Here is a 9,449-nt window from a genome sequence, read left to right as displayed (position 1 = left end):
CATTGTCAAAGTATATGAACATGAAAACCCGTATTAAATGGTTGCAATGTGCAATAACACTATATCAAACGGTCGATTATTATGCTCGCACAACACACTAACACAGCTATATTTCACAATGCATAACTCTTGCTTAACAGCATGGCCAACAGTTCCGCATATTCGTATTTGTGAACGACATGATCCAGAAAACGCATCGTTTCTTTACAAGCTCCCAACATGTTTCTTAATTTCTCGCTAAACGATAAAAATATTAATGTTTATTTATACTTATTTTTATCGGCACTGGACTTTGAATAGCTTATTGTCTATCCGGTTGGAATCAGGACAGACATTCAACCAAAAATTGCCATTTCCTTGGACCACAAGTGTCGCATCTGTTTCGCATCTAGTGCGCTGTGTTGCTGACAACAACGAGAAGGATGCGCACTACTTTTAACATGATTCAAAAACGTCGCGAGTTGGGTCGCGTCGCAACTTGATTGTGCGAAGTCCGGTTTGGTGGCGACCCGACAATATCTTAATGTATTTTAGCAAAAACTTGAACAAAATTGCGAAAAAAATATTTATTCGAAACTTTGAAAATGGCTGAAAATTTGACAGGACTCTAGTTTTGCAACAAGCTTTGAGCTTTGAGTTTTTAACATTTTTGAAGTCTGAGCTGCCCTACTGTCAAAGTTAGCACTTTTTTACGCACTGTGCCGCACATTTAAATCGAAATTGCAAATTGCAGAAGTTTGGTGTCAAAGAACAAATTGTAGAGCGGAACAGAGGCCACAGTTTTGCCTGAGAAAGAATTTTAATTTTTTACGCATGTTTTAAAGATAGTTAACAAAAACAAACTTAAACCGAAGACGGCTAATAACAAGACAGACATCTACCCTCTTGCTCCATATACTTTGCAAGCTACAAGCACACTAGCGCCACGAACGACTTCAGGGAACAACATCATGAATGAGTGTGCATGCGATGTTACCATTTTCGTGTACGTATTTGCATGTACACGCACACAATCATGTTTTAATGTTCCTGTGAATCGTTGAGGGCGTTTCGACCATGTCGCCTGAAACAGGGTGGGAGCTGTCTGTCTTGTTATTAGCCGTCTTCGCTTAAACACACCATTTAGAGCTACTGTGCTCTAGAAAACTTAGTTATTTAACTAAACTAATCGATTCAAAGATGTCATCTATATATATAAAAATGCAGTGGCATACGTGGGACCGCGCATAACTCACGAACGGAACGTCCAATGCAGGTCGTCTTAGTTTTGTTCTGTTAGTTTTCACCCAAGGAAGGTTTATGAGCCAAAAAACATTAAGAAATATTGAGTTTTTGGAAATCGATTATTATACCTTTTGCACGGGGGGACTTGGACTTGAAACGTCAAAAAAACGCAGTAGGCAAGACAAAGTTTGCCGGGTACAGCTAGTTTGATAGAAAATTCAATAATCTTTCGAGTAAGGGTAAAAAACTGTAAAAAGTTTTACCATTTTAAAGTTGAAGCCAGTTAAGGCAATAATAATAAAAAAAAAACATGAAAGGTTCTATAACTACGTAACGGTTGAGATTTGACCATATGCGTAGAACAATTTTTTTTCGCCATTTATGGTCCTCTATCACCATAGACTAATTTCAAGACCTCAATGTACCAAAGAAAACCATTAATTTTTTTGTGTCCAGTCCGGCACCCAATAAATATTCATTAGCGAGTATTTTTTCCGTGTAAATAGGCTCCTGAAGTCCTATCGGCATTCTTGTTTTAAACCACAATATATGATTGAAGAGTACATATTCACTCATTTTTTGACGTTTTTATTAACCGTAGTTGAAAATATATAATTTTTATTTTTTTTTTAGCCTTTTGTCTCGTCCCTAGCTTATAACTAGAGTGACTGGAAGGGAGAGTGGCGTCAATGTCAAAATTGGAACAGCGATCATCTGTCAAATCCATACAAATTCCCGTTCCAAACGAGCAGGAGACCTGTCAAAATTGGAACGTGACGCCACTCTCCCTTCCAGTCACTCTACTTATAACACATACTTTGAGTGATTTTATTTTCACCGTGTATGTCAGATAGGAACATATCTGGAGCTCGATTTGAATAGGTCGTATGTGCTTTTGTCGATTTAAAATTCGATCAGTTGGATTCGCTTATTATAGCGAAAACCGTTAAAATTGAGCAAAGTTGATACATACAGTAGAATCCTCACAAAACAGGCTTTCTGTTCCATCATTAAAAGTTTGTAAAATATCTGCCATATTGCTACAATGACCAAAATAAACTGATCGAATTTTATATCGACAAAAGCACATACGACCTATTCAAAACGAGCTCCAGATTTTTGAAATCCCAGTGCGAAAAATGTCGAGCTCAGTCACACAAGGTTGACCTCAAATGTCAAAGTAGAACTACACACTAAGATTCAGATGTTCCAGCTCAGTAATTTTTTCACTGAGTTCAGTATTTTTTCCATCTTTTTACTGAGTTTTCAACAGCAGATTTATTTCGGTACACTCGGTAATCGTATTTACCGTTCACCAGTAACGATATTTACCGTGCTTCAGTAACTTTTGACAGTTTGTGAGCTGAGCTCGGTAACTCATTTACAGAATATCCGCAAAATAAATAACCGAGCGTACCGAGTTTAATCTGTTGTTGAGAACTCAGTAAAAAGATGGGAAAAATACCGAGCTGATCTTAGTGTGTATTTACCATTTTAGGGACTGTCCAATAATTACGTAAGGGTTTTTGGGGGGAGGGGGGGTTTGAGAAATCTTACGCGCCATACAAAAATTTTTGGGTTCTCATACAAAAAATCTTACAAGGGGGGGAGGGGGTGTCAGAAAATCGCAACAATTCCCTTACGTAATTAATGGACAGCCCCTTACTTATTTCGAATTTTCTCATTATTCCTCAGGGGGAGCGACACTAGTTTTGCCAACCCAAAAAACCTCAAAAAAGCTGAAAAAAGCCCAAAAAAGTCGCTAAAACCCGCAAAAGTTTTGCGGGTTTTACCGGGTTTTTTCGACTTTTTTCGGCTTTTTTTGGGGTTTTTCGGCTTGGCAAAACTAGTGTCGCTCCCCCCGTTATTCCTTTGTTTTTCAAGTTCGAATAAAGTACATTTCCGATTAGAATACCATGCTTGATCGTATTATTCAATATAAGCGAGATTTCGTCTTTAATTTTAGGACCCTATTGCCTTTTGTATAAATTATATTTAGCGTGTTACACCGATCTGATAGCTCCGACAGTAAGGAACTAAACATAAATTACGTAAGTGGGTACCGAGGATTGTTCACAATCTGCTAACTTAACTGCGGAAAAAATCACCCTTTAAAAAGTTTGCACTCACGAACCTAACACCCTGTATGCACTTTGGCGATAAAGTACCTAAATGTAAGTAAAAGAATGTGGAAATGTTTTACACCAAAAAAAAACAAGGAAATTTAAGCGCATTTACATTGCTGAAATATTTTTCCTTTTAATTCATAACAGTAATGTTCATAATAAACAAAAATAAAACAGTATAGAGTGAAATTTGTGCAAATAAAATTTCTAAATTCCTTGCTGAACAATGTTTTCGTGAAAATTGCCCTGTTTAGATTGGTGTGTAAGGCGTCCCATTGACCTGTTTGCTTACGGTTTGAGGACGTCGTTACGATGACGCCGCCGTCAGTCCATAGTCTATTTTACGAAACGACAACAGTGTTGATATTGATATTAACACTCACGGGCTTGGGCGCAACCTCCTGTCAAATTTTCATTCATGAAATGAGCGATCAGCTGATCCGAAACGTCTCGTAAAATGGCTCATTGTTTTAGCTTTGACATTAGCTTCGCATGAGATGACTTCGCAACTCTCAAGCAAAGGGAAGATTCATTTATTACGTCCATCGTTTTTCGGGATTTCTGAACCCCCCGGATAAAAACTAACCATAGGGTGTATGGTGAAACCATACAGTGTACCAGCTACAATAAAGTGTATTGTGATGAAATGGTTCGCTATACTATACATTTACATTGGATTTTTATGTAACAATATATTATACTGTTTTTCTTACGTTTGAACCATTCACTTTTCCGAAACATTATTTTTCCGTGAATTTTTAATTATTTCTGGTGTTCGATTTGAATAGGTCGTATGTTTGCTGTGATTCATATGCAGATTCGACCTATTCAAATCGAACACCAGATTTATTTAGTTTAACATTTTTTCCGTGCTTTGTTTTGTTGATGTTTGTGACTTTTTTGATGCAAAGGAAAGCTTTCATAGGAAAGAGAAAAAAGTGAATAAGTTGAAACATCAATAGGGTCCTAAAATTAAAGACGAAATCTCGCTTATATTGAATAATACGATCAAGCATGGTATTTTAATCGGAATTGTACTTAACTCGAACTTGAAAAACAAAGGAATAATGAGAAAATTCGAAATAAGTAAAATGGTAAATAGGTCTACTTTGACATTTGAGGTCAACCTTGTGTGACTGAGCTCGACATTTTTCGCACTGGGATTTCAAAAATGTTCCTATCTGACATAAATACACGGTGAAAAAAATCACTCAAAGTATGTGTTATAAGCTAGGGACGAGACAAAAGGCTAAAAAAATAAAAATTATATATTTTCAACTATGGTTAATAAAAATGTCAAAAAAATGAGTAAATATGTACTCTTGAACCATATATTGTGGTTTAAAACAAGAATCCCGATAGGACTTTAGGAGCCTATTGAAAATCAATAACATGTTTAAATCAGTGGTAAACCAAATGTCCTATTCTAAGAACTGCAGGTCCAAGCAGGGGTCCAAGAGATATGGCGGGCTAGGTGTGTAGAGTGCGATGAGAGAAATACGAATGTAGGCCAACCCGGAATGATGCAGGTCAGATTACCGTAAATCAGTGGATGAGTTCAACACTATTATTTCTGTATTTGCATTTAGGGGAATTTTCTCCTCTTCTCTCATGTGAACTTGCCTTCGACCACAATCGAATCAAATGCGATTGACAAACTTTATCTTTGACCTAGAGCCATCTTTAACACATTATACTGGACTGAACACTGAAATGACTTTTAATATAGGTTCGTCTGCGGGTTCGCTTTTTAACCTAACTTATACTTGAATCGAACTTGACAGTTTTCTCATGAGTTGTTATCCCGCATAGTTGTGAATTGTAAGCACACTATCTCACATATTGTTCACAACAATTTGATACAATGCCTGAACAATATCACATGTAATCTGTCTCCACATCAAGTGGTAGTGTTAGTTTGTTGTAGTATACCATTTGGCATATTGTAATGGGCCAAATCACTATATGGCGAATAGGCTGTTAAGTTAGGTTACCATAAAAAATCAGCATTTTTCTCGAACAAAATTTTTGCAAAACAATGAGCCATGTTGTAGATATATTGTTCAGTTTTCGCAACGAGAACTGCAAACCAAATTGTCGAAATATGGTGGAACTAATAATTTAAGTGAGATTGTTCATTTATTGTGCAATATATTTAAATGAACAGCATACTGTATTGCTTGATTATGTTAAAACAATTTAAATAAATAATTCAATTAGCTATTTTCTAGTAAAAGCTTTCACAAGTAAACAATTTCCTTAACGATTTACAAGAAATATCAGCCATTTCCAATGCTGCTAAAATTCAAATCCGCATTATCCAATTTTATTGCAAATCGTTATGAAAATTGTTTACCTCTGAAAGTTTACCAGAAAATATCAAATTGCTTTGAAGAATGAACAACTATAATAATTGTGAATTTATTTCAATTAAACATATTTTACCCGGGATTTTGGCATACTTTATAAATTCACTCCTGGGGCTATTTTGTCCCTGGCTGTCTCTGATCATCCGAACCGAACCCGCAACGTTTTCGTCACTGGCACAACCTTCTACTCAGACATTCCACGTTTGGCCGAAGAATCCTAATTTTCCTTCCCAGCTTCCGAGTCTTCTTCGTCGTCTTTCACCTCCTTTTCTTTGCTTTCCGGCATTGCTTTAGGGAATTTCGTTTCGACGAGGTCATGCACTTCCTTCTTACGGACGGACACAAGACGGACAGGTCATAGTTGAGGTTTGCCTCCGATTGCAGGTGTACCTTGTTGGCTGACTTTTCCTCCAGGATGGTATTCAGAATCGCTATACAATTTGCCGATAAAGATCCGTCCTTCGTTGGCATTTTTGCAGATTCTCCTTTTCCTGGGGATTCTTCCTTCATCTGCCGGAAGAACCGCTGATCTGGTGAGGCGTTCCGCAAAACGGTTTTTTATAACCTACAAAACGAATAAAGTGGACGATTAATACTGTGTACAACATTATCCCCTTTTCATACAATTCAGGAAAATCCTACATACCTTCAAGATTTCGTTTTTTCGGTGTGGTGTGCGATGTCCAATAAGCGGCGGAACACAAATCTCGCCAAGAATATTTGCGGGTTGGAGCACCGGACAACTTGGGATGATGCGATGGTGAGTTGTTTTGTTGACTCCTGGCTCCTCGAGGGATGCTGTTGGGTGCCCGGCAGCTAACAGCCGGTGCCGACGATGGGGAACACCTCCGGCAAACGTTTAACACTACAAAAAGAACCGAAAAAAGAACAGATTTACCTTTTTTTACTTATTTGATCGCTTAAAAACATACCTCAGTACGATGACGGCCCTTCGGATGCAGATGAAGACGTTTTTGCAACACGAAAACTAGATTTCTTTTGAAGCGTTGCTTCCTCGTGTTTTTTTTTTTGCGAGCGTGTCGTAGCAAGCAGCTTGCCGGTACATATTAATTCGCTCACAAATACCGATCCGTGCAACAATTTGTGAAATTGTTCAAAATCAGTAACGTGTTGTGAAATAAACGTGTATTAGTGTGTTACGCAAAATAAGTACAACCCACATGATAAAGGGTGAATTAATAGTGGCACCATTTCTCACGAGTTTTTGTCCTCATATAGTTAGACAATTATTGCAAAATATGATAAATTGTTAACACTTGATATGAATTATATACACCGTAACTTATTGTTAAACGAATTGAGTTTCATATACTTGGATATGAAAGCAACTACTTTCCGTATATTAACCTCAACAGATAGAACAAGTTTATTGTTTGAACCTCAAGACAAATTGTAATTTGCTATGCGGGATGTATTTCCGTGTATTTCAAACTTTAGTCAAACTGGAGCCTCAATATTGCAATAACGGTTAAGCACGCTGTAATGATACTTATGTACCTCGTCACCCACTTCATGCAACTACATTAGTGGTCTAATAATATTTAGCGCGCTCGGCATAGTTCCATCATGCCGCTCAAAGTGTTGCCACAAATAATGCTTAGTTTGCGAAACCCAGTTATCTGGCTGGTGGGGCATGGGAGCCTAAGCTTCAACTGTTAATGCAATCAGAGACTACTCAGACCTCGACTCAGACTTAGACGTGGGCGATCCAATTTGAAGGGTTATCCAAAACGCTCTGGAGAATTCCCAAAGCGCATTCTCATAATGCTAGGAAGCCTAAGATGCCATTAACAGGAGGAAAATGACAAGATAATATAACATTATATGGATTATGTAATGTAAACCAATACAACATAACAAAAGAGAACCATTCCAAAACCATTTAATTAAATGTATAACCAGTAGTGAAACTACAATTGAAAACAATATATTTACGGTACATTTTATTGTTTGAAACCATATGTGTACCATACAATGTACGGTTTATTAAAACCCACGTATCAGTATTTATAACAATTCATTTACAATATAATGTATGGTTTTGCAAAAAAATATATATGGAGAAAAATATTTTTTCATATTGTTACGCTACTTAACCACCCGTATAGTATATTGTAAAAATCTTATTCACAATATACTGTATTGGGTTCTACATTACATTTTATTGTTTTTGTATTTTTATTTTTACAGTGGTGTCTATTGTAAAAATATGGTTTTAAATAGTACTGTTACAATACAACGTTCGGTTTTTCTACTGTATTTTTTATTCGGGCCCCTCCCCCTTCTGTCACGCTATTTTCCTTTACCTAATACACGTACTGTCACACTTTCTTAGACCCCCCCCCCCTCCCATAGACTAATTTCAAGACCTCGAAGTACCAAAGAAAACCATAAAATTTTCTGTGTCCAGTCCGGTACCCAATAAATATTCATTACCGTGTATTTTTTTCCGTGTAAATTGCCTTTTGTGTAAATTATATTTAGCGTGTTACACCGATCTGACAGCTCTGACAGTAAGGGCCTATACATAAATTACGTAAAGTGGGTACCGAGGATTGTTCACAATCTGCGAACTTGACGGCGGAAAAAATCGCGACCATGACGCCGCTGCCCCCCCCCCCTCCCCCCAAAATTTTGGACGTAATTTTTGAACGTTCCCAAGCCGCGACTTCGATTTGGTGGTGCGAAGATAATATTTTCAAAATGGGTGAAAAAGTATTCTTTAAAGAGTACATCGAAATCACAGTGTAGCATGAGGGTTATTTTTTCCGTGTGGGATTTGGTGCAACCATTACACGTTTTTGATCTAAAATTGCTAACCGTGTAATTGACACGAACACGAAACGTCATTTGTGTCGCGCCATTTTCTTCTCCGTTCGTGCACAGTGAGTTTGTTTTTCGCGTCTCGGAAGTGTTTACGAGGATTCGCCGTTCTTTTATGAGAATCTGCCGGAATCGGTTCACGGTGCTACATAATGTAGCTATTCAGCAACCCCGTTAAATCCTGGATCGCGGCACGGCGGCGAAAGCAAGTAAGTCGACGAGAAAACTTGATGGGAGCGATGATCAGTGCAATTGCGGAGCTAGCAGCGGGTTACCCAGATAGTAGGGGCCCAGGTCTCCAGTTAGCCAGTGGTTAAGACGTCGAGTCATAAAGATCAAGAAGAAGAAGAAGAAGAGGGGCCCAGGTTGATCCGATGGAACCATTCTGGTACAGAACATGCTGTGGCGGGTGGCTCACCGGATCCGTGAGAATCGTGCTGGAATCCGGGGTTTCCCGGGTGAAATGGCTGATGGAAGCGGAGCTAGAAGAGATCCGGGCATCGTCTCTGCCGATCTGCGGGAGCGCGATGAGATTCGAGCCGAGCGGCACCAGGAGCGTTTTCGTAATAGGAATCTGGCCCGAGCAGTGCCCGAAACGGGAGCGCAATGTATCGGAGCAGATTGTCCAGGGAGTACCAGCCAAGTCGTCATTTTCGGGCGAGACGCAGTTTGATTAGACTGTTCAACACTTTTAAAGGTAAGTTGGTTCTAACTTTTTCTTCACTAGATTTGATATTTTCCGGAAAAAGAATCGCACTTCTTTTGTACCGCGAGGTTGCTATTCACCGCTCATGCTCGTTTTATCCGATTTCACTATAAATCGTATGAAACAAGCGGTAAATGGCGACCTCACGGTGCATAGGTTGTTCTCTATCGGGACAATTAT

At 38.4% G+C, this 9,449-nt stretch overlaps 1 long non-coding RNA gene across 1 annotated transcript; it reads right to left on the bottom strand.

Moving 5' to 3' along the window:
* Positions 1 to 3,056: 3,056 nt before the first annotated feature.
* On the bottom strand, positions 3,057 to 6,953 carry LOC134287802 (uncharacterized). The gene is made up of 3 exons (XR_009997556.1): positions 6,652 to 6,953; positions 6,366 to 6,584; positions 3,057 to 6,284 (listed from the first exon to the last, which is right to left on the bottom strand). It is a non-coding gene; the product is annotated as an uncharacterized LOC134287802 (long non-coding RNA).
* Between the last annotated feature and the right edge of the window lie 2,496 nt (positions 6,954 to 9,449).

This window comes from Aedes albopictus, chromosome 2, assembly GCF_035046485.1.
Source record: "Aedes albopictus strain Foshan chromosome 2, AalbF5, whole genome shotgun sequence".
NCBI classification, from domain to species: Eukaryota; Metazoa; Arthropoda; class Insecta; order Diptera; family Culicidae; genus Aedes; species Aedes albopictus.
This window is presented reverse-complemented; position numbering and strand designations above follow the sequence as displayed.